The following is a 24,442-nucleotide window of genomic DNA, read 5'->3' as shown; positions in this document are numbered from 1 at the left end:
CTGAGCTAAAGAGGCGCGGCCTGGCGGTACTTTTGCGTACTTCGTCCTTACGGTCGGCTAGATCATCAGACTTCAGCTGACAACACTTCATATTACCGACTAATATTTGCAGCTATGGCGACCCATTACTGCTTGGCTACACATCTGACACGTAACCGATGTCCTCTCCAAACAACAACACTTGCATTTCAGAACATGTCTTTCACACATGTCTACAAAATCACCTTCACCTTCAAATACAGTTTCCTTGCGACTGACAGAGACGTAGGCAAAGTTTAAAGTTGCTATTCTAGATGCCTCGAGCTAGTGATGAATGCTTGCGTTAGATACGTGTGCAATATTCGGTTGTATGATCATATCAGTCCTTCATACTCCCAGCTAGGTTGGATACGCCCACATACGGCACGCGATCTCCACACGATGTGCCTACTTCATCGATTTCTTAGCCACTGGTGCCCCCAATACTTATCTTCTCACATTAAACACCTATCATCATTCCACAATCGCAACACCAGATCGGATACGTCTATCATCTTGGCTGTACCTTTACATAATACAAAATCTTTCTCCGTGTCATTCTCCATCTCAGCCATACGACTATGGAACGCGCTCCCCTGTGATCTGCGTCTTATCCAGAACTACTCAACATTCAAGAGGGAACTCAAAACATACGTATTAGGGACGGTATAGCCACCATTCTTGTGCCCCTCCCATCTCTTTCTTTCTCCTCTCCATCACAGCTTCGAATTTTACCGTTCTATTTCTCTTCCTCTAACCTATCTACCTCTTATATATCTCTTTCACCCCATTCTATCGCCTTATGTCTCTGCTCGATGAGAATAACTCACAAGCTGCAAGAACATAACGAGAAAATTCCCAACTAACAATGTGACTGACATTCAGAAAAGAAAAGTATGTTTACTTTCATATACATAGTCATTATTATTATTAATATTATTACTATTATTATTATTATTACTATTATTATTGATTGTTATAATTATTTTTTATTGTTATAATTATCATTGTACTACTGTTATGATATCTATTTTTTTCTTTAACATCAATACTGCATAATAGGCTATATGTCCTTAATGTTAAGTAGAAACTGTAACTCGTTCAATCTGAGTATGCCTGGTTAGGTGTAAGAGAGGGCCTGAAGGCCCTAATCTTGCCAGGTAAAACAAATGAATAAATAAATATTAAGAGTCTCATACTATACCGACTGAGCTAGCCAGGCTGCTTCGGTGAATACTTGCCGGGTAGCATGTCACACAGTACTCGTTTGGGTTCGGTGGTCCCATACAGAATCTCTCCATGCTGCCTAATGTTTTCCTAACGTCACACTCGTCACGTACTTCACTTTTATTTCATAATCATTTCTAAGAGGTAAAGGAATTGCATGACATCCTGCAGAGCTAGTGGCGTCAAAATTAACACTCATATTTGATGTGACTCAAAAGGTGAACGAGTTACTTTCTGACGTTGTTTTAGATGTGCAAGTGCCAGTGAAAACTCACGGTGACGGCACTCTGCCGACCATTTCGCTAGTTAACACCGGTCTTGTTGTGGGTGTTTCCAGCTCAAGAGCATCTCCAAGCATAAAAAAGGTCAACAGAAACATTCAGACGGTTTCGTACTGCTCAATTGCTACATTAAAACGGTATGTTTCTTTTTCAGAAGTGATAAAACTCGAGCGTGACAGCATTCGAACCTGTAATCTTCACCTCCGAAGTCCGACGCCTTATCCACTAGGCCACACGATCACTAACGATCAAGTGCAACTTGTATATGACTCACCTCGAAACGCTCACAGCCCTGATGATTTGTGTTTTCGTTCTACACAGCCGCTGCCCCTTGCTATTTCCCACCCATTCGTTACATTCAACCTCTTACGTGACCGACCAAATATAGACTGGGAAACAAGACCATACACTTTGTGCATACGGAATCGAAGGCAGGGCGTCCCTCGCCGCATTTGCTACGATGGCCATTTGCTACATCTGCAGAAGCGGCGGCGGCGACGACGACGACGACGACGACGACGACCGGGAGAGGCTCTGACATATGTTAGAAATACATCTATAAAATGTAATTCAGACTGCCTCGTCCCACCTTATGCTGTACCACTTTGGCAAAGGCTTTGTCTGCTCCATTCGCCTTAATCACATATGAGAGTAATTCTTAATAAAAGGGATGTCGCTAATTGTTCGTCATCACAGATACTGTTTGCTATACAGCCACGACGCGCAACTGATTTTCAGAATTCGACTTCCTCTTTTTGAGGAGGGAACTCACGACCCTTGGTTTACTAGACCAGTGCTCTACCACGGAGCTAATGAGGCGCGGCCTGGCAGTACTTTTGCGTACTTTGTCCTTACGGTCGTCTGGATCATCAGACTTCAGCTGACAACACTTCATATTACCGACTAATATTGCAGCTATGGCGACCCATTACTGCTTGGCTACACATCTGACAAATAACCGATGTCCTCTCCAAACAACAACACTTGCATTTCAGAACATGTCTTTCACACATGTCTACAAAATCACCTTCACCTTCAAATACAGTTTCCTTGCGACTGACAGAGACGTAGGCAAAGTTTAAAGTTGCTATTTCCATTACATCACGTTAATCAGAAAAACGGTAATTTACATCTGCAGCGGAACAAAATTCCGTTTCGTCCAGGGTGGGGCTAGAACACACGACTGTGATATTAAGAGTCTCATGCTATACCGACTGAGCTTGCCAGGCTGCTTCGTGAATACTTGCCGGGTAGCACGTCACAAAGTACTCGTTTGGGTTGGGTGGTCCCATACAGAATCTCTCCATGCTGCCTAATGTTTTCCTAACGTCACACTCGTCACGTACTTCACTTTTATTTCATAATCTTTTCTGAGACGTAAAGGATTTGCATGACATCCTGCAGAGCTAGTGGCGTCAAAATTAACACTCATACTTGATGTGACTCAAAAGGCGAACGAGTTACTTTCTGACGTTGTTTTAGATGTGCAAGTGCCAGTGAAAAGTCGCGGTGACGGCACTCTGCCGACCATTTCGCTAGTTAACACCGGTCTTATTGTGTGTGTTTCAAGCTCGAGAGCATCTCCAAGCAGAAAATGGTCAACAGCAACATTCAGACGGTTTCGTACTGCTCAATTGCTACATTAAAACGGTATGTTTCTTTTTCACAACTGGTAAAACACGAGCGTGACAGCATTCGAACCTGTAATCTTCAGCTCCGAAGTCCGACGCCTTATCCACTAGGCCACACGGTCACTAACGATCAAGTGCAACTTGTATATGACTCATCTCGAAACGCTCACAGCCCTGATGATTTGTGTTTTCGTTCTACACAGCCGCTGACCCTTGCTATTTCCCACCCATTCGTTACATTCAACCTCTTACGTGACCGACCAAATATAGACTGGGAAACAAGACCACACACTTTGTGCATACGGAATCGAAGGCAGGGCGTCCCTCGCCGCATTTGCTACGATGGCCATTTGCTACTTCTGCAGAAGCGGCGGCGGCGACGACGACGACGACGACGACGACGACGACGACGACGACCGGGAGAGGCTCTGACATATGTGAGAAATACATCTATAAAATTTAATTCAGACTGCCTCGTCCCACCTTATGCTGTACCGCTTTGGCAAAGGCTTTATCTGCGCCATTCGCCTTAATCATATGTGAGAGTAATTCTCAATAAAAGGCATGTCGTTAATTGTTCGTCATCACAGATACTGTTTGCTATACAGTCACGACGCGCAACTTATTTCCAAAATTCGACTTCCTCTTTTGAGAATCGAACTCACAAACCTTGGTTTACTAGACCAGTGCTCTACCACTGAGCTAAAGAGGCGGAGCCAAGCGGTACTTTTGCTTACTTCGTCCTTACGGTCGTCTGGATCATCAGACATCAGCTGACAACACTTCATATTACCGACTAATATTTGCAGCTATGGCGACCCATTACTGCTTGGCTACACATCTGACACGTAACCGATGTCCTCTCCAAACAACAACACTTGCATTTCAGAACATGTCTTTCACACATGTCTACAAAATCACCTTTACCTTCAAATACAGTTTCCTTGCGACTGACAGAGACGTAGGCAAAGTTTAAAGTTGCTATTTCCATTACATCACGTTAATCAGAAATACGGTAATTTACATCTGCAGCGCAACAAAATTCCGTTTCGCCCAGTGTGGGGCTCGAACCCAAGACCCTGATATTAAGAGTCTCATGCTCTACCGACTGAGCTAGCCAGGCTGCTTCGGTGAATACTTGCCGGGTAGCATGTCACACAGTACTCGTTTGGGTTGGGTGGTCCCATACAGAATCTCTCCATGATGCCTAATGTTTTTCTAACGTCACACTCGTCACGCACTTCACTTTTATTTCATAATCTTTTCTAAGAGGTAAAGGAATTGCATGACATCCTGCAGAGCTAGTGGCGTTAAAATTAACACTCATATTTGATGTGACTCAAAAGGCGAACGAGTTACTTTCTGACGTTGTTTTAGATGTGCAAGTGCCAGTGAAAACTCACGGTGACGGCACTCTGCCGACCATTTCGCTAGTTAACACCGGTCTTGTTGTGTGTGTTTCAAGCTCAAGAGCATCTCCAAGCATAAAAAAGGTCAACAGCAACATTCAGACCGTTTCGTACTGCTCAATTGCTACATAAAAACGGTATGTTTCTTTTTCAGAAGTGATAAAACTCGAGCGTGACAGCATTCGAACCTGTAATCTTCACCTCCGAAGTCCGACGCCTTATCCACTAGGCCACACGGTCACTAACGATCAAGTGCAACTTGTATATGACTCACCTCGAAACGCTCACAGCCCTGATGATTTGTGTTTTCGTTCTACACAGCCGCTGCCCCATGCTATTTCCCACCCATTCGTTACATTCAACCTCTTACGTGACCGACCAAATATAGACTGGGAAACAAGACCACACACTTTGTGCATACGGAATCGAAGGCAGGGCGTCCCTCGCCGCATATGCTACGATGGCCATTTGCTACTTCTGCAGAAGCGGCGGTGACGACGACGACGACGACGACGACCTGGAGAGGCTCTGACATATGTGAGAAATACACCTATAAAATGTAATTCAGACTGCCTCGTCCCACCTTATGCTGTACCACGTTGGCAAAGGCTTTGTCTGCGCCATTCGCCTTAATCACATATGAGAGTATTTCTTAATAAAAGGCATGTCGCTAATTGTTCGTCGTCACAGATACTGTTTGCTATACAGTCACGACGCGCAACTGATTTTCAAACTTCGACTTCCTCTTTTTGAGGAGGGAACTCACGACCCTTGGTTAACTAGACCAGTGCTCTACCACTGAGCTAAAGAGTCGCGGCCAAGGGTAACTTTTGCATACTTCGTCCTTACGGTCGTCTGGATCATCAGACTTCAGCTGACAACACTTCATATTACCGACTAATATTTGCAGCTATGGCGACCCATTACTGCTTGGCTACACATCTGACACGTAACCGATGTCCTCTCCAAACAACAACACTTGCATTTCAGAACATGTCTTTCACACATGTCTACAAAATCACCTTCACCTTCAAATACAGTTTCCTTGCGACTGACAGAGACGTAGGCAAAGTTTAAAGTTGCTATTTCCATTACATCACGTTAATCAGAAAAACGGTAATTTACATCTGCAGCGCAACAAAATTCCGTTTCGCCCAGCGTGGGGCTCGAACCCACGACTGTGATATTAAGAGTCTCATGCTATACCGACTGAGCTAGCCAGGCTGCTTCGTGAATACTTGCCGGGTAGCACGTTACACAGTACTCGTTTGGGTTGGGTTTTCCCATACACAATCTCTCCACGCTGCCTAATGTTTTCCTAACGTCACACTCGTCACGTACTTCACTTTTATTTCATAATCTTTTCTGAGAGGTAAAGGATTTGCATGACATCCTGCAGAGCTAGTGGCGTCAAAATTAACACTCATACTTGATGTGACTCAAAAGGCAAACGAGCTACTTTCTGACGTTGTTTTAGATGTGCAAGTGCCAGTGAAAACTCGCGGTGACGGCACTCTGCCGACCATTTCGCTAGTTAACACCGGTCTTATTGTGTGTGTTTCAAGCTCAAGAGCATCTCCAAGCAGAAAATGGTCAACAGCAACATTCAAACGGTTTCGTACCGCTCAATTGCTACATTAAAACGGTATGTTTCTTTTTCAGAACTGATAAAACACGAGCGTGACAGCATTCGAACCCGTAATCTTCACCTCCGAAGTCCGACGCCTTATCCACTAGGCCACACGGTCACTAACGATCAAGTGCAACTTGTATATGACTCATCTCGAAACGCTCACAGCCCTGATGATTTGTGATTTCGTTCTACACAGCCGCTGCCCTTTGCTATTTCCCACCCATTCGTTACATTCAACCTCTTACGAGACCGACCAAATATAGACTGGGAAACAAGACCACACACTTTGTGCATACGGAACCGAAGGCAGGGCGTCCCTCGCCGCATTTGCTACGATGGCCATTTGCTACTTCTGCAGAAGCGACGGCGGCGACGACGACGACGACGACGTCGACGACGACGACGACGACGACGACCGGGTGACGCTCTGACATATGTGAGAAATACATCTATAAAATTTAATTCAGACTGCCTCGTCCCACCTTATGCTGTACCGCCTTGGCAAAGGCTTTATCTGCGACATTCGCCTTAATCACATATGAGAGTAATTCTTAATAAAAGGCATGTCGCTAATTGTTCGTCATCACAGATACTGTTTGCTATACAGCCACGATGCGCAACTGATTTTCAAAATTCGACTTCCTCTTTTGAGGAGGGAAATCACGACCCTTGGTTTACTAGACCAGTGCTCTACCACTGAGCTAAAGAGGCTCGGCCTGGCGGTACTTTTGCGTACTTCGTACTTACGGTTGTCTGGATCATCAGACTTCAGCTGACAACACTTCATATTAACGACTAATATTTGCGGCTATAGCGACCCATTACTGCTTGGCTACACATCTGACACGTAACCGATGTCCTCTCCAAACAACAACACTTGCATTTCAGAACATGTCTTTCACACATATCTACAAAATCACCTTCACCTTCAAATACAGTTTCCTTGCGACTGACAGAGACGTAGGCAAAGTTTAAAGTTGCTATTTCCATTACATCACGTTAATCAGAAAAACGTTAATTTACATCTGCAGCAGAACAAAGTTCCGTTTCGCCCAGTGTGGGGCTCGAACACACGACCCTGATATTAAGAGTCTCATGGTCTACCGACTGAGCTAGCCAGGCTGCTTCGGCGAATACTTGCCGGGTAGCACGTCACACAGTACTCGTTTGGATTGGGTGGTCCCATACAGAATCACTCCATGCTGCCTAATGTTTTCCTAACGTCACACTCGTCACGTACTTCACTTTTATTTCATAATCTTTTCTGAGAGGTAAAGGAATTGCGTGACATCCTGCAGAGCTAGTGGCGTCAAATTTAACACTCATACTTGATGTGACTCAAAAGGCGAACGAGTTACTTTCTGACGTTGTTTTAGATGTGCAAGTGCCAGTGAAAACTCGCGGTGACGGCATTCTGCCAACCATTTCGCTAGTTAACACCGGTCTTGTTGTGTGTGTTTCAAGCTCAAGAGCATCTCCAAGCAGAAAATGGTCAACAGCAACATTCAGACGGTTTCGTACTGCTCAATTGCTACATTGAAACGGTATGTTTCTTTTTCAGAACTGATAAAAAACGAGCGTGACAGCATTGGAACCTGTAATCTTCAGCTCCGAAGTCCGACGCCTTATCCACTAGGCCACACGGTCACTAACGATGAAGTGCAACTTGTATATGACTCATCTCGAAACGCTCACAGCCCTGATGATTTGTGTTTTCGTTCTACACAGCCGCTGCCCCTTGCTATTTCCCACCCATTCGTTACATTCAACCTCTTACGTGACCGACCAAATGTAGACTGGGAAACAAGACCACACACTTTGTGCATACGGAATCGAAGGCAGGGCGTCCCTCGCCGCATTTGCTACGATGGCCATTTGCTACCTCTGCAGAAGCGGCGGCGGCGACGACGACGACGACGACGACGACGACGACGACGACGACCGGTAGACGCTCTGACATATGTGAGAAATACATCTATAAAATTTAATTCAGACTGCCTCGTCCCACCTTATGCTGTACCGCTTTGGCAAAGGCTTTATCTGCGCCATTCGCCTTAATCATAAGTGAAAGTAATTCTTAATAAAAGGCATGTCGCTAATTGTTCGTCATCACAGATACTGTTTGCTATACAGTCACGACGCGCAACTGATTTTCAAAATTCGACTTCCTCTTTTGAGGATGGAACTCACAAACCTTGGTTTACTAGACCAGTGCTCTACCACTGAGCTAAAGAGGCGCGGCCAAGGGTAACTTTTGCATACTTCGTCCTTACGGTCGTCTGGATCATCAGACTTCAGCTGACAACACTTCATATTACCGACTAATATTTGCAGCTATGGCGACCCATTACTGCTTGGCTACACATCTGACACGTAACCGATGTCCTCTCCAAACAACAACACTTGCATTTCAGAACATGTCTTTCACACATGTCTACAAAATCACCTTCACCTTCAAATACAGTTTCCTTGCGACTGACAGAGACGTAGGCAAAGTTTAAAGTTGCTATTTCCATTACATCACGTTAATCAGAAATACGGTAATTTACATCTGCAGCGGAACAAAATTCCGTTTCGCCCAGTGTGGGGCTCGAACACACGACCCTGATATTAAGAGTCTCATGCTCTACCGACTGAGCTAGCCAGGCTGCTTCGGTGAATACTTGCCTGGTAGCATGTCACACAGTACTCGTTTGGGTTGGGTGGTCCCATACAGAATCTCTCCATGCTGCCTAATGTTTTCCTAACGTCACACTCGTCACGTACTTCACTTTTATTTCATAATCTTTTCTGAGAGGTAAAGGATTTGCATGACATCCTGCAGAGCTAGTGGCGTCAAAATTAACACTCATACTTGATGTGACTCAAAAGGCGAACGAGCTACTTTCTGACGTTGTTTTAGATGTGCAAGTGCCAGTGAAAACTCGCGGTGACGGCACTCTGCCGACCATTTCGCTAGTTAACACCGGTCTTATTGTGTGTTTCAAGCTCAAGAGCATCTCCAAGCAGAAAATGGTCAACAGCAACATTCAAACGGTTTCGTACTGCTCAATTGCTACATTAAAACGGTATGTTTCTTTTTCAGAACTGATAAAACACGAGCGTGACAGCATTCGAACCTGTAATCTTCAGCTCCGAAGTCCGACGCCTTATCCACTAGGCCACACGGTCACTAACGATCAAGTGCAACTTGTATATGACTCATCTCGAAACGCTCACAGCCCTGATGATTTGTGTTTTCGTTCTACACAGCCGCTGCCCCTTGCCATTTCCCACCCATTCGTTACATTCAACCTCTAACGTGACCGACCAAATATAGACTGGGAAACAAGACCACACACTTTGTGCATACGGAACCGAAGGCAGGGCGTCCCTCGCCGCATTTGCTACGATGGCCATTTGCTACATCTGCAGAAGCGGCGGCGACGACGACGACGACGACGACGACGACCGGGAGAGGCTCTGACATATGTGAGAAATACATCTATAAAATGTAATTCAGACTGCCTCGTCCCACCTTATGCTGTACCACTTTGGCAAAGGCTTTGTCTGCGCCATTCGCCTTAATCACATATGAGAGTAATTCTTAATAAAAGGCATGTCGCTAATTGTTCGTCATCACAGATACTGTTTGCTATACAGCCACGACGCGCAACTGATTTTCAAAATTCGACTTCCTCTTTTGAGGAGGGAACTCACGACCCTTGGTTTACTAGACCAGTGCTCTACCACTGAGCTGAAGAGGCCGGCCTGGCGGTACTTTTACGTACTTCGTCCTTACGGTCGTCTGGATCATCAGAATTCAGCTGACAACACTTCATATTACTGACTAATATTTGCGGCTATGGCGACCCATTACTGCTTGGCTACACATCTGACACGTAACCGATGTCCTCTCGAAACAACAAAACTTGCATTTCAGAACATGTCTTTCACACATGTCTACAAAATCACCTTCACCTTCAAATACAGTTTCCTTGCGACTGACAGAGACGTAGGCAAAGTTTAAAGTTGCTATTTCCATTACATCACGTTAATCAGAAAAACGGTAATTTACATCTGCAGCGGAACAAAATACCGTTTCGCCCAGCGTGGGGCTCGAACCCACGACCGTGATATTAAGAGTCTCATGCTATACCGACTGAGCTAGCCAGGCTGCTTCGGCGAATACTTGTCGGGTAGCACGTCACACAGTACTCGTTTGGGTTGGGTGGTCCCATACAGAATCTCTCCATGCTGCCTAATGTTTTCCTAACGTCACACTCGTCACGTACTTCACTTTTATTTCATAATCTTTTCTGAGAGGTAAAGGATTTGCATGACATCCTGCATAGCTAGTGGCGTCAAATTTAACACTCATACTTGATGTGACTCAAAAGGCGAACGAGTTACTTTCTGACGTTGTTTTAGATGTGCAAGTGCCAGTGAAAACTCTCGGTGACGGCACTCTGCCGACCATTTCGCTAGTTAACACCGGTCTTGTTGTGTGTGTTTCAAGCTCAAGAGCATCTCCAAGCAGAAAATGGTCAACAGCAACATTCAGACGGTTTCGTACTGCTCAATTGCTACATTAAAACGGTATGTTTCTTTTTCAGAACTGATAAAACACGAGCGTGACAGCATTCGAACCTGTAATCTCCAGCTCCGAAGTCCGACGCCTTATCCACTAGGCCACACGGTCACTAACGATGAAGTGCAACTTGTATATGACTCATCTCGAAACGCTCACAGCCCTGATGATTTGTGCTTTCGTTCTACACAGCCGCTGCCCCTTGCTATTTCCCACCCATTCGTTACATTCAACCTCTTACGTGACCGACCAAATATAGACTGGGAAACAAGACCACACACTTTGTGCATACGGAACCGAAGGCAGGGCGTCCCTCGCCGCATTTGCTACGATGGCCATTTGCTATTTCTGCAGAAGCGGCGGCGACGACGACGACGACGACGACGACGACGACAGAGAGAGGTTCTGACATATGTGAGAAATACATCTATAAAATTTAATCCAGACTGCCTCGTCCCACCTTATGCTGTACTGCTTTGGCAAAGGCTTTATCTGCGACATTCGCCTTAATCACATATGAGAGTAATTCTTAATAAAAGGCATGTCGCTAACTGTTCGTCTTCACAGATACTGTTTGCTATACAGCCACGACGCGCAACTGATTTTCAAAATTCGACTTCCTCTTTTGAGGAAGGAACTCACGACCCTTGGTTTACTAGACCAGTGCTCTACCACTGAGCTAAAGAGGCGCGGCCTGACGGTACGTTTGCGTACTTCGTCCTTACGGTCGTCTGGATCATCAGACTTCAGCTGACAACACTTCATATTACCGACTAATATTTGCAGCTATGGCGACCCATTACTGCTTGGCTACACATCTGATACGTAACCGATGTCCTCTCGAAACAACATAACTTGCATTTCAGAACATGTCTTTCACACATGTCTACAAAATCACCTTCACCTTCAAATACAGTTTCCTTGAGACTGACAGAGACGTAGGCAAAGTTTAAAGTTGCTATTTCCATTACATCACGTTAATCAGGAAAACGGTAATTTACATCTGCAGCGGAACCAATTTCCGTTTCGCCCAGCGTGGGGCTCGAACCCACGACCGTGATATTAAGAGTCTCATGCTATACCGTCTGAGCTAGCCAGGCTGCTTCGGCCAATACTTGCCGGGTAGCAAGTCACACAGTACTCGTTTGGGTTGGGTGGTCCCATACAGAATCTCTCCATGCTGCCTAATGTTTTCCTAACGTCACACTCGTCACGTACTTCACTTTTATTTCATAATCTTTTCTGAGAGGTAAAGGATTTTCATGACATCCTGCAGAGCTAGTGGCGTCAAATTTAACACTCATACTTGATGTGACTCAAAAGGCGAACGAGTTACTTTCTGACGTTGTTTTAGATGTGCAAGTGCCAGTGAAAACTCTCGGTGACGGCACTCTGCCGACCATTTCGCTAGTTAACACCGGTCTTGTTGGGTGTGTTTCAAGCTCAAGAGCATCTCCAAGCAGAAAATGGTCAACAGCAACATTCAGACGGTTTCGTACTGCTCAATTGCTACATTAAAACGGTATGTTTCTTTTTCAGAACTGATAAAACACGAGCGTGACAGCATTCGAACCTGTAATCTTCACCTCCGAAGTCCGACGCCTTATCCACTAGGCCACACGGTCACTAACGATCAAGTGCAACTTGTATATGACTCACCTCGAAACGCTCACAGCCCTGATGATTTGTGTTTTCGTTCTACACAGCCGCTGCACCTTGCTATTTCCCAACCATTCGTTACATTCAACCTCTTACGTGACCGACCAAATATAGACTGGGAAACAAGACCACACACTTTGTGCATTCGGAATCGAAGGCAGGGCATCCCTCGCCGCATTTGCTACGATGGCCATTTGCTACTTCTGCAGAAGCGGCGGCGGCGACGACGACGACGACGACGACCGGGAGAGGCTCTGACATATGTGAGAAATACATCTATAAAATGTAATTCAGACTGCCTCGTCCCACCTTATGCTGTACCACTTTGGCAAAGGCTTTGTCTGCGCCATTCGCCTTAATCACATATGAGAGTAATTCTTAATAAAAGGCATGTCGCTAATTGTTCGTCATCACAGATACTGTTTGCTATACAGCCACGACGCGCAACTGATTTTCAAAATTCGACTTCCTCTTTTGAGGAGCGAACTCACGACCCTTGGTTTACTAGACCAAAGCTCTACCACTGAGCTGAAGAGACGCGGCCTGGCGGTACTTTTACGTACTTCGTCCTTACGGTCGTCTGGATCATCAGACTTCAGCTGACAACACTTCATATTACCGACTAATATTTGCGGCTATGGCGACCCATTACTGCTTGGCTACACATCTGACACGTAACCGATGTCCTCTCGAAACAACAAAACTTGCATTTCAGAACATGTCTTTCACACATGTCTACAAAATCACCTTCACCTTCAAATACAGTTTCCTTGCGACTGACAGAGACGTAGGCAAAGTTTAAAGTTGCTATTTCCAATACATCACGTTAATCAGATAAACGGTAATTTACATCTGCAGCGGAACAAAATTCCGTGTCGCCCAGCGTGGGGCTCGAACCCACGACCGTGACATTAGGAGTCTCATGCTATACCGACTGAGCTAGCCAGGCTGCTTCGGCGAATACTTGTCGGGTAGCATGTCACACAGTACTCGTTTGGGTTCGGTGGTCCCATACAGAATCTCTCCATGCTGCCTAATGTTTTCCTAACGTCACACTCGTCACGTACCTCACTTTTATTTCATAATCTTTTCTGAGAGGTAAAGGATTTGCATGACATCCTGCAGAGCTAGTGGCGTCAAATTTAACACTCATACTTGATGTGACTCAAAAGGCGAACGAGTTACTTTCTGACGTTGTTTTAGATGTGCAAGTGCCAGTGAAAACTCTCGGTGACGGCACTCTGCCGACCATTTCGCTAGTTAACACCGGTCTTGTTGTGTGTGTTTCAAGCTCAAGAGCATTTCCAAGCAGAAAATGGTCAACAGCAACATTCAGACGGTTTCGTACTGCTCAATTGCTACATTAAAACGGTATGTTTCTTTTTCAGAACTGATAAAACACGAGCGTGACAGCATTCGAACCTGTAATCTCCAGCTCCGAAGTCCGACGCCTTATCCACTAGGCCACACGTTCACTAACGATGAAGTGCAACTTGTATATGACTCATCTCGAAACGCCCACAGCCCTGATGATTTGTGCTTTCGTTCTACACAGCCGCTGCCCCTTGCTATTTCCCACCCATTCGTTACATTCAACCTCTTACGTGACCGACCAAATATAGACTGGGAAACAAGACCACACACTTTGTGCATACGGAATCGAAGGCAGGGCGTCCCTCGCCGCATTTGCTACGATGGCCATTTGCTACTTCTGCAGAAGCGGCGGCGACGACGACGACGACGACGACGACGACGACGACGACGACCGAGAGAGGTTCTGACATATGTGAGAAATACATCTATAAAATTTAATTCAGACTGCCTCGTCCCACCTTATGCTGTACTGCTTTGGCAAAGGCTTTATCTGCGACATTCGCCTTAATCACATATGAGAGTAATTCTTAATAAAAGGCATGTCGCTAACTGTTCGTCTTCACAGATACTGTTTGCTATACAGCCACGACGCGCAACTGATTTTCAAAATTCGACTTCCTCTTTTTGAGGAGGGAACTCACGACCCTTGGTTTACTAGACCAGTGCTCTACCACTGAGCTAAAGAGGCGCGGCCTGGCAGTACTTTTGCGTACTTCGTCCTTACGGTCGTCTGGATCATCAGACTTCAGCTGACAACACTTCATATTACCGACTAATATTTGCAGCTATGGCGACCCATTACTGCTTGGCTACACATCTGACACGTAACCGATGTCCTCTCCAAACAACAACACTTGCATTTCAGAACATGTCTTTCACACATGTCTACAAAATCACCTTCACCTTCAAAAACAGTTTCCTTGCGACTGACAGAGACGTAGGCAAAGTTTAAAGTTGCTATTTCCATTACATCACGTTAATCAGAAAAACGGTAATTTACATCTGCAGCGGAACAAAATTCCGTTTCGCCCAGTGTGGGGCTCGAACACACGACCCTGATATTAAGAGTCGCATGCTCTACCGACTTTTTTTTTTAAATCATTAACTTTATTTAAGAATCGTTACAATTTTTAATAAAATTAAAAAACAAAATGAAACCGCACCGCAAGGTACGTAGAATCTAACGCAGATCGGCCACATGAGAGCATAGCACACTACTGACTTTTTTTTTTTAATGCATCCTCTGCAAAAACAAAAACAAAAGAAAATCATTGTACAACAAATCACAAAATGTAAAGGAAAAGGGATACAGGGATGTTGTTTTTATTTATTATATTTATTTATTTTCCACAATCACCCTGTTAAAAGGAACATGTAGATCATGTAGATCATTTCATGGTATAGTATGTGTATTACATATGGAGCGTTGAGAGAAGCGTGAGGTTCATTATCAGCTGTCAAATGTGCACACCGACTGCACCCGGCACATCCCAACTGCGTGGGGGGTCGAGGAAGACTGCCTGAAGATAGTTGGCAAAGGTTTTCCGATAGTGTGACCATCTATGAACCTGATAGTGGGCTTGCTGTAAGAAATACCAAAAGTCGAGTCGCGACTTGGCAGCATCCCCATAGAGGTACGCGATCGTCCAACCTTTGACCCAGATGATCGACTGTGATTTAGTCGCCGGAAAGTAGTCACTCTCCAGATGTAAGAAGGAAGCAGGTGTAATATGTTGCGGGGTCACACGGAGGTAGCAAGCCACCATCTGTCGTCCTAGGAGCCATACGTCCTCCACCGCGATACAAGTTAAGCGGTGATGGTCGTCATCCACTTGGCGACATTTCGGGCACAGTGGAGTGTCCACTAGTCCAATTGCATGGAGTCGTTGGTTGGTGTTGAACTTGCCACAGGTGACAGAGAACCACAGTGCCCGAACGAAGGTAGGAAAGAATTTTTGGTGCACATGTCTCCAAATCTTCGGCCAATGCAACGTGGGGTGTTTCAGATCAATGACATTACGACTTATCCGTCGTAGCAGCCAAACATAAAAATCCTTCGCGCATGGTGGTCTCGTGCGCGGAAGCTCGGCTCTGATATAACTAAGTTCCACGATAAATGTTGATACATGCGCAAAATGTGGCGTAATGTTGCCCACCGCCACCGGAGGTGTGAGGGACGCTGGAACTAGGAGATCCAGTAGGCGGGATGTAAGGGAATCACGCCCGCTACGCCATTGCTTCTACATCGTGGCTAGAAGGAGCGCCGTTGCTCGGCAGCGAACATTCGTAAGTCCGAGTCCCCCCTTGTCCGTAGGGAGCGTGAGCGTTGCGTATCGCACCTTGAGGGGCGACCCAATCATCACAAAATAGCCTAGTGCTGATTGAAGTCGATGCCCGAGCGTGAGTGGTAGGGGCAGGATCTGCGAAATATGCACCATTCGAGAAACCACATAAGTGTTCAGATATTCGACTCGCTGCAAAGGATCAAGGCGTCGTAGGAGATGTTGGCGGACCATGGTACGTGTTGTCTGTAAAATACGTCGGTAGTTAACTGCCGCAGTATGTTTCACAGATGAGGTAAAGTCTATGCCGAGATAGCGGAATTGTTGCACATAAGGAAATGGACTGACTTCTTCCGGCGTAAGGCCCTTTCCAACCGGCATTGCTGCCGATTTGTTCATGTTCACTGCACTACCCGCCGTCACACTGTGGTCCAACAACAGTTCAAGAACCGTCTTCACCTCTTCCTCAGAACGAACGAGCAGCAGGAGGTCGTCCGCATAAGCACGACATTTGAAGGTGTAGCCCCGCAGTTCCACCCCAGAAAGAGAATTTGTTAGCCTCCCAATTAATGGTTCCAACGCTATCGCGAACAGCAGCATCGAAAGAGGGCAGCCCTGGCGAATGGAACGTCGAATTTGAATGGGTCCTGCTATACGCCCATTAACATGTACCAATGATTGTGCGCTCCCATAAATCCTTCTAATGAGACCAGTAAAACAGTCTGGAAATCCCATTTGTTCCAGTACAGCGTACAGATAGTTGTGGCGCACCTTATCAAAAGCACTGTCAAAATCAACCGCCACCATCGCCGCTTTAAGCCGGCACTCCTCCGCCAGCGCTATTACATCACGGCATTCGCCTGCAGCTGTTTTCACATTCACAGATCCACCCGGTGTCGTCTGTTCTGGGGAGAGAACGCTACGAATTAACATACGACATCGGGACGCTAGCATCCGTGCAAAGATCTTATAGTCTGCATTAAGCAGGGTGATGGGGCGATAATGTGTGACCGTAATTCCTGGCTTCGGTTTATGTACTGGCACCAAGAGGCCTTCCATAAAAGCCGGTGGAATAGGTGCATCGGAATTTAACAACTCGTTGTACATTTCCGTCCATCGCGGTGCCATTTCGTTGCGAAATTCTCGATAAAATTCAGCAGGAAGTCCATCAATGCCTGGGGAGCGATTCAACGCACCCTTTGCGATCGCATCATGTACTTCCTCACAGCTAATAGCTTCCAATAAGGTTCCAGCGTCTTCCACCGTTAGTGTACGGGAGACGTATGTGGCTATACGTGCGAGGTCATCAACACGGGCTGCTTCCTCCCGATAGATGTGTTGGTAATGGTCGACGAATGCAGAGACAATGTCCGCTTGACGCGTCACTCTTCGGTCTTCGCGGGTAATTAACTCCCGTACCAAAACGCGTCGTCGGTGCTTTCGTTCATTCACGACGTGGTGCATGGAAGGAATCTCGTGTCGTATCGTATCGTGACATCTGGCGCGCAACATGGTTCCCTGAAGATGTTTCCGAGCTAAAGCCACTAATTTAGCTTTTATCCTTTTGCGTTCGATCCAGACGTCCGGTCCCGGCGGATCATCGTCCAGTTCGCGCAGCGCTGCAAAATAAATGTCGGTCGTACGGCGGCGCCATTCGGCCATCTCCCTGCTATATGAGATGAACGTACGGCGAAGCGCCGGTTTAGCACAAGTCAGCCACCAATCAAGCTTCGTCGCATACCTTCCAACCTTTCGCTCGCACATCGTCCATGTCTCAAGGATCCGTTGACGACATTCGGGATCATGTAGATGTTGAATGTTTAATTTCCACGGGGCCTTGCTGTTCCACACCTCTCTACGGGGAAGAAGCACCGTACAGATGTAAGCGCTGTGATCGGAAAATGCCAATGGCCAGCGTTCCGCGTCCTGGACATCATTTGCATGAGCCCGTGAGATATAAATGCGATCTAATCTGCTCGCCGAATGACTGGTCACATAGGTGTATCCCGGTGCATCTCCATGTCGTAATTCCCACGTGTCACTAAGTACAAGGTCGCTGACAACGATTCGCAACTCCTGGCTGATGTCTGCTTGCGGCCATTGGTCTTTCTGGCTGAGAACACAGTTGAAATCTCCACCAATTATTACACATTCATAACGTCCATGGAAAAGTGGTGCAATATCTTCTGCATAAAATCGCGCCCTTTCCCGCCCCCGATTGTTTCCCGACGGTGCATAAAGATTGATGATGCGTGTCCCAAACGTCGTGAAAGCCATTCCCCGGGCCGACGGAAGGTAACACACGTTTTCCACGAGTAAGCCATCTCGCACGTAAACTGCCACCCCACTCCCATTGTGATCTCCATGTGACGAATAGGATTGGTAGCCTGCGATGTGTGGGAGTGCAGCTGTGTGGACTTCCTGCAGCAAGGCAATATCCGCATCAGATGCCCAAATCGTTTCCTTCAGTAGGTGTATTTTGGTTGGTGAACGCACGTCATTTATATTTAATGTCGCAATACGGTTCGCATGGCGTTGAATCCCATTCTGTCGAGGCGCAACAATATCTCCCTGCATCGGCGCTGGGGGCTGAGTTAGAAGACGTTCTCTCGCCCCTCTCTCTTCACCTTCAGCAATTACTAGGCCGTCTTTGTGAGTGCCGGCTGCCTCTGTATGACGTCCGGCGCCTCCTCAATATCGTCATACCACATCTTTGCAGGCAGTGATATATTCGTGTCCGTAGCCACAGCATCTGCGTCTGGAGAGCCAACTGGTTGTCGTTCCTCTTCAGCATCACCACGTCCCGCTACCGCCAATGTGACAGACCGCTGCGGGTCTGATCGAACAGTTTCCATTGCCTCATCCTGCTTCGTAGAGGCTGTTGTGTCGTCTTGCTCCACAGGCGCATCGTCGTCGGGGAAAGGGGAGTCATCCCTAGGAGATGTCGTGCGACGACGCCGTTTCCTCCTTTTCGGGGAACGTTGTTTGCGTGATCTTCCTTCCGTGTCCTCAGATTGTAGGGAATCACGGCTGCCCGACAGAAAAGCATCCGTAGGAACTGGAAGTGTTTCGAGTCCCATCGTTGTAGTTGGCGGGAGTTCGGTCGAAACTGATGTTGTCGTCACAGAGTGCGTTCCAGACGGAACAGCATCCGTAGTGGCTGGAACTGCTTCGTGTACTATCGGTGTGCTTGGTAGGAGTTCGGTGTCAACTGGTGTTGTCGCCGTAGATTGTATGCTAGATGGAGCAGCATCCTCTGTCATCCCGACGTCTGCTACAAGGTTTCGGAGAGTGCCATCGGGAACTTCCACCGGGGCTGTGTCCTTTCGGTCATCAGCGGACGCAGTGAGGGCTTTGGCATAGGTGATCGGTAGTACTGTCATCGCCGGCGACGGCTCCCGCACATCTGAAGGCAGTTGCGTAATCCGCCGTTGCATACAGTTCGACCTGAGGTGTCCCTCCTGGCCACAGCCAGAACATGTACGTGGTTGCCCATCGTAAATCACCACCGCCCTACAACCACCAATTGTCAGATAGGACGGTACATGCTTCTGAAGATCAATAGTGATCTGTCTCACTCCGTTAAGCACGGGGTACGTGGCGAATTGTGTCCAGCGTTCTGCTGTGTGACCATGTACCGTGCCGTATGGCTTAAAAGCCTCAATAACTTCGTCAGCCGGGAACTCAAATGGCAGCTCAAAAACACGTATTGTCCGTACACCCAGACCAGCATGTTCTACAATTACAGTGCCGACATTCCCGTCACTATGGCAAAATCGGAGACCTGCTTTTGTCGCCCGTAGAATTCTCTCACACGCCGTGTCATTTACCATCTTAACATACACCGTGGGACTAACGATGGACAGGTGAATTCCGACAATATCGTTTGGCGGTATCTTGACGTCCTCACGTATGAATCGTTCCACTGCTAAAGCCTTTGGTCTTTCGTAGTCTTTGCAGAAATTGAATCGTAATGTAGTTTTTCTGTACTTGTTCGCCATGATCGTTGTTATTAGCCCGCGCGCAGACTAAGTCCACAAGTAAACAAACACTCGCACACGCCGCACAGGCGGAAGTATCGGACTTCCGCTCCGCACGGCCGCTAGCGCCGAACTGTACCGACTGAGCTAGCCATGCTGCTTGGCGAATACTTGCCGGGTAGCACGTCACACAGTACTCGTTTGGGTTGGGTGGTCCCATACAGAATCTCTCCGTGCTGCCTAATGTTTTCCCAACGTCACACTCGTCACGTACTTCACTTTTGTTTCATAATCTTTTCTGAGAGGTAAAGGAATTGCATGACAACCTGCAGAGCTAGTGACGTCAAAATTAACACTCATACTTGATGTGACTCAAAAGGCGAACGAGTTACTTTCTGACTTTGTTTTAGATGTGCAAGTGCCAGTGAAAACTCGCGGTGACGGCACTCTGCCGACCATTTCGCTAGTTAACACCGGTCTTATTATGTGTGTTTCAAGCTCAAGAGCATCTCCAAGCAGAAAATGGTCAACAGCAACATTCAGACGGTTTCGTACTGCTCAATTGCTACATTAAAACGGTATGTTTCTTTTTCAGAACTGATAAAGAAGCGGCGGCGACGACGACGACGACCACGACGACGACGACCGCGAGAGGCTCTGACATATGTGAGAAATACATCTATAAAATGTAATTCAGACTGCCTCGCCCCACCTCATGCTGTACCGCTTTGGCAAAGGCTTTATCTGCGCCATTCGCCTTAATCACATTTGAGAGTAATTCTTAATGAAAGGGATGTCGCTAATTGTTCGTCATCACAGATACTGTTTGCTATACGGCCACGAAGCGAAACTGATTTCCAAAATCCGACTTCCTCCTTTGAGGATGGAGCTCACGACCGTTGGTTTACGAGACCAGTGCTCTACCACTGAGCTAAGGAGGCGCGGCCTAGCAATACTTTTGCGTACTTCGTCCTTAAGGTCGTCTGGATCATCAGGCTTCAGCTGACAACACTTCATATTACCGACTAATATTTTCAGCTATGGCGACCCATTACTGCTTGGCTACACATCTGACACGTAACCGATGTGTTCTCCAAACAACAACACTTGCATTTCAGAACATGTCTTTTACACATGTCTACAAAATCACTTTCACCTTCAAATACAGTTTCCTTGCGACTGACAGAGACGTAGGCAAAGTTTAAAGTTGCTATTTCAATTACATCACGTTAATCAGAAAAACGATAATTACATCTGCAGCGGAACATAATTCCGTTCCGCCCAGCGTAAGGCTCCAACTCACCAGCCTGGGATTAAGAGTCTCATGCTCTACCTACTGAGCTAGCCGGGCTGCTTCAGCGGATACTTGCCGGGTAGCACGTCACACAGTACTCGTTTGGGTTGGGTGGTCCCATACAGAATCTCTCCATGCTGCCTAATGTTTTCCTAACGTCACAGTCGTCACGTACTTCACTTTTATTTCATAATCATTTCTGAGAGGTAAAGGAATTGCATGACATCCTGCAGAGCTAGTGGCGTCAAAATTAACACTCATACTTGATGTACTCAAAAGGCGATCGAGTTACTTTCCGACGTTGTTTTAGATGTGCAAGTGCCAGTGAAAACTCGCGGTGACGGCACTCTGCCGACCATTTCGCTAGTTAACACCGGTCTTGTTGTGTGTGTTTCAAGCTCAAGAGCATCTCCAAGCAGAAAATGGTCAACAGCAACATTCAGACGGTTTCGTACTGCTCAATTGCTACATTAAAACTGTATGTTTCTTTTTCAGAACTGATAAAACACGAGCGTGACAGCATTCGAAACTGTAATCTTCAGATCCGAAGTCCGACGCCTTATCCACTACGCCACACGGTCACTGACGACCAAGTGCAACCTGTTGATTTGTGTTTTCGTTCTACACAGCCGCTGCCCCTTGCTATTTCTCACCCATTCGTTACATTCAACCTCTTACGTGACCGACCAAATATAGACTGGGAAACAAGACCACACACTTTGTGCATACGGAATCGAAGGCAGGGCGTCCCTCGCCGCATTTCTACGATGGCCATACCCTACTTCTGCAGAAGCGGCGACGACGACGACGACCGCGAGAGGCTCTGACATATGTGAGAAATACATCTATAAAATGTAATTCAGACTGCCTCGTCCCACCTGATGCTGTACCGCTTTGGCAAAGGTTCATCTGCTCCATTCGCCTTAATCACATCTGAGAGTAATTCTTAATAAAAGGCATGTCGCTAATTGTTCGTCATCACAGATACTGTTTGCTATACGGCCACGACGCGCAACTGATTTCCAAAATTCGACTTCCTCCTTTGAGGATGGAACTCTAAACCATTGGTTTACTAGACCAGTGCTCTACCACTGAGCTACAGAGGCGCGGCCTGGCGGTACTTTTGCGTACTTCGTCCTTACGGTCGTCTGGATCATCAGACTTCAGCTGACAACACTTCATATTACCGACTAATATTTGCAGCTATGGCGACCCAATACTGCTTGGCTACACATCTGACACGTAACCGATGTCCTCTCCAAACAACAACACTTGCATTTCAGAACATGTCTTTCACACATGTCTACAAAATCACCTTCACCTTCAAATACAGTTTCCTTGCGACTGACAGAGACGTAGGCAAAGTTTAAAGTTGCTATTTCCATTACATCACGTTAATCAGAAAAACGGTAATTTACATCTGCAGCGGAACAAAATTCCGTTTCGCCCAGCGTGGAGCTCTAACCCACGACCCTGAGATTAACAGTCTCATGCTCTACCGACTGAGCTAGCCAGGCTGCTTCGGCGAATACTTGCCGGGTAGCACGTCACACAGTACTCGTTTGGGTTGGGTGGTCCCATACAGAGTCTCTCCATGCTGCCTAATGTTTTCCTAACGTCACACTCGTCACGTACTTCACTTTTATTTCATAATCTTTTCTAAGAGGTAAAGGAATTGCATGACATCCTGCAGAGCTAGTGGCGTCAAAATTAACACTCTTACTTGATGTGACTCAAAAGGCGAACGAGTTACTTTCTGACGTTGTTTTAGATGTGCAAGTGCCAGTGAAAACTCGCGGTGACGGCACTCTGCTGACCATTTCGCTAGTTAACACCGGTCTTAATGTGTGTTTCAAGCTCAAGAGCATTTCCAAGCAAAAAATGGTCAACAGCAACATTCAGACGGTTTCGTACTGCTCAATTGCTACATTAAAACGGTATGTTTCTTTTTCAGAACTGATAAACACGAGCGTGACAGCATTCGAACCTGTAATCTTCAGATCCGAAGTCCGACGCCTTATCCATTTTTTTTAAATTCCGACGCCTGATCCATTGTTTTTACGCTTTAACCACTTTTTTTTGTTTTTTGTCCCTTTTTCATTTTTGTTTTTCTTTTACTTCCTTAGATCGCTGTTGTTTTTCGTTTTTGTTGATTATGTCCTTTTTAGGTTTTTCTTTATTCATCTTTTTTTTTTAAACACTGATTCGTCGTTTTTCCTTTGTTATGACCCAGGGCAGGTCGGTGGAGGCGCGTAGGGCAGGGGTCGAATCCCGAGGCCTGGCCATGACGTCTCCTCCGCCCTGTTCCGAAGCACAGTGTCACCAATACGTTGTAATTGTCTTTGGTTCGGAGTCATATGATACTTATATGTGAACACAGGACTTATGAAGCGTTGTCTATCTAAACAGTTATTTTTCCTTCCTGCCAAGATTTTACCTAAGGACTAGCGAGAATGTCTTCCCTTTCATGAAGTTAGCTCAGTTTGCCCCTATACCGGTTCTATTAATGATTCAGGCTCAGGGGCGATCAATAGAAATTGAAACTTAACCAACTCCTTGCTTTTCGAACACAATAGTAAGCATATTCGCGAAGTCCCTCTTAAAGTGTGGGAAAGACTTTTGTGTCCAGTACTCATGAAGCATGTAACCAGTAAACGAAATAAAATCGGTAATACCATGATCATTAACCACTGCAAAAATGTAACGGCCAAGAAGCCACATAACGGTGTTGTTCTTGGTCCGGGGATAAAAAACCGTGTCCGGCCAGCAGAGAATATCAGTCTTAAATGCCGATTCTGAGCTCCTGTTGAGTAAAGCCAATTGTCGGCGCAGCCAGTGCCACATGCGAAGACGGTCAGCGCAGGTAAATCGGTGTTGGAGTGTATCGACACAACCACATGTTTGACAAAGCGGAGAGACACATAAACCTATACGATGAAGGCGTTCGTTCGTAGGTATCAGCTGATTAACTATCTTATACCACAGGGAGGCAACAGTTGCTGAATGAACAGGTAAGCTAATATTCGTCCATATGTTACACCAATTAAAACAGGGATAATGCAAAACAATCGGGTTGGAAGAAGA

General features: G+C 46.3%; 7 non-coding genes across 7 annotated transcripts; all 7 read right to left on the bottom strand.

The window, feature by feature from the left end:
- Positions 1–4,207: 4,207 nt before the first annotated feature.
- Trnak-cuu (transfer RNA lysine (anticodon CUU)) lies at positions 4,208–4,280 on the bottom strand. The gene has a single exon. It is a non-coding gene; the product is annotated as a tRNA-Lys (tRNA).
- Positions 4,281–5,717: 1,437 nt separating this feature from the next.
- On the bottom strand, positions 5,718–5,790 carry Trnak-cuu (transfer RNA lysine (anticodon CUU)). Its single transcript has one exon. It is a non-coding gene; the product is annotated as a tRNA-Lys (tRNA).
- A 2,984-nt stretch (positions 5,791–8,774) lies between these two features.
- Positions 8,775–8,847, bottom strand: Trnak-cuu (transfer RNA lysine (anticodon CUU)). The gene has a single exon. It is a non-coding gene; the product is annotated as a tRNA-Lys (tRNA).
- Positions 8,848–10,282: 1,435 nt separating this feature from the next.
- On the bottom strand, positions 10,283–10,355 carry Trnak-cuu (transfer RNA lysine (anticodon CUU)). The gene has a single exon. It is a non-coding gene; the product is annotated as a tRNA-Lys (tRNA).
- A 1,441-nt stretch (positions 10,356–11,796) lies between these two features.
- On the bottom strand, positions 11,797–11,869 carry Trnak-cuu (transfer RNA lysine (anticodon CUU)). The gene has a single exon. It is a non-coding gene; the product is annotated as a tRNA-Lys (tRNA).
- A 1,435-nt stretch (positions 11,870–13,304) lies between these two features.
- Positions 13,305–13,377, bottom strand: Trnar-ccu (transfer RNA arginine (anticodon CCU)). Its single transcript has one exon. It is a non-coding gene; the product is annotated as a tRNA-Arg (tRNA).
- A 9,425-nt stretch (positions 13,378–22,802) lies between these two features.
- On the bottom strand, positions 22,803–22,875 carry Trnan-guu (transfer RNA asparagine (anticodon GUU)). Its single transcript has one exon. It is a non-coding gene; the product is annotated as a tRNA-Asn (tRNA).
- Positions 22,876–24,442: the final 1,567 nt, after the last annotated feature.

The sequence above is a fragment of the Schistocerca gregaria genome, unplaced genomic scaffold (genome assembly GCF_023897955.1).
Source record: "Schistocerca gregaria isolate iqSchGreg1 unplaced genomic scaffold, iqSchGreg1.2 ptg000178l, whole genome shotgun sequence".
Classification (NCBI taxonomy): Eukaryota; Metazoa; Arthropoda; class Insecta; order Orthoptera; family Acrididae; genus Schistocerca; species Schistocerca gregaria.
Note: the sequence above shows the minus strand (reverse complement) of the source record. Positions and strands in the feature narration are given on the sequence as shown.